We start from the raw sequence: 1,746 nt of genomic DNA on the forward strand, positions 1-1,746 counted from the left end.
AGAAGAAAGATTTAAGCAAGACACTAAGCACATCATAACTGATTTACTTAAAGCAAGTTGAAAAGAGAAGAATCTTCAGAGTAAAAAAGATGTTGCATAGAAAGGAACAAAGACAATAATGACACACTTCTCACCTGAAATTATGCAAACCAAGAGAGAGTAATGAAACAACTTGGTGAGGAAAGGGTAGTCTTTTCAATAACTGGTACTGGCAAAACTGAATATCCACATGCAAAAGAACTTAGGCCTTTATGTCATGCACAAAAATGAATTCAAAGTGGATTATAGATTTAGATGTGGGAGCTAGCACAAAAGGACTTAAAGCTTCTTAACTCAGGAGTAATTCTACTCCTAGCATGCAGTGAGGCCCTGGGTTCAAGCCCTAGCATCACCTCCCCCCCACTTCTAAGAGAAAACACAAGAGAAAAAATTTCCTGGCCTTGAGGTGAGCAAAGAATTTTAGCCATGACACTAAAAGCACAAACCATAAAAGAAAATTTGATAAACTGGACTTCATCAAAAAAAATAAATAAATAAAAACAACTTTGTGTTCAAAAGATACTAGGTATGTATCATCACACCTGTAATCCCAGCACCCCTCCAGAGGCTGAAGCAGAAGGATAATGAGTTTAAGGTCAGTCTGGGCAACATAGTAAGACCCTGTCTGGGGCCGGGACAAGGCCACAGGGCATATGGAAGCAAGGCAGAGTACGAGCAGAGCCCCATCACCACCTGGTCAAGGACATGAAGACCAAGTCCCTGGAGGAGCTCTGGCTGCTCTCCCTGCCCATCAAGGAGTGTGAGATCATTGACTTTTTCCTGGGGGCATCTCTCAGGAATGGGGTTTGAAGATCATTCCAGCGCAGAAGGAGACTTGGGCTGGCCAGCAGACAAGGTTCAAGGTTTTTGTCACCATTGAGAACTACACCAGTCATGTTGGTCTGGGTGTTAAGTGCTCCAAGGAGGTAGCCACTGCCATCTGAGGGGCCATTATCTCGGCCAAGCTCTCTATTGTCCCTGTCTGGAGAGACTACTGGGAGCAAGATCGATAAGTCCCACACTATCGCATGCGAGATGACAGGCCACTGTGGTTCTGGGCTGGTGTGTCTCATATCCACCCCCAGAAGCACTGCTGTTGTCTTAACCTCATGTGCCCAAGAAGATGTTGTTGATGGTTGTGTCCACCAATGCTACACTTCAGCCAGAACTGTGCCACAACGCTGGGAAAGTTTTCCCAAGTCCACCTTTGATGCCTTCTCCATGACTTACAACCACCTGACCTTTGACCTCTAGGAAGAGACCTTGCTCACTTACTCTCCATATCATCAGTTCACTGACCATCTTGTGAAAACCCACAGCAGAGTCTCCCAGAAGACCCAGACCTCAGCTGCAACTACAACGAAGGGTTTTTATGTAAGAAAAACAAAGAGAATTAAGCCTATTTTAAAAAACAATACTGAGGAGATATTTTACCAAAGAAAATAAATAAATGGTTAATGAGCATATGAAAAGATGCTCCACATTTTTTGTCAACAACAAAATAAAACCACAATGAGGTGTCACTATACACTCCCCAGAAGAGCAGTAATAAAAGAGATGCCAAGTGTTGGTGAGGATGTGGAGAAACAGAAACCATCATGCATTGCTGGTGTCAATGTAAGTGGTATAACCACTTTGAAAGACAGTTTGTCAGTTTCTTTAAAAAGTTAAGCACAAGTCATGTGTGGTAACACAAACACCAGTAAT

The 1,746-nt window shown here is 43.0% G+C and overlaps 1 pseudogene; it reads left to right on the plus strand.

The window, feature by feature from the left end:
* Positions 1-738: 738 nt before the first annotated feature.
* LOC109695447 (small ribosomal subunit protein uS5 pseudogene) lies at positions 739-1,485 on the plus strand (annotated as a pseudogene).
* The last annotated feature ends 261 nt before the right edge of the window (positions 1,486-1,746 follow it).

This window comes from Castor canadensis, chromosome 1, assembly GCF_047511655.1.
Source record: "Castor canadensis chromosome 1, mCasCan1.hap1v2, whole genome shotgun sequence".
NCBI classification, from domain to species: Eukaryota; Metazoa; Chordata; class Mammalia; order Rodentia; family Castoridae; genus Castor; species Castor canadensis.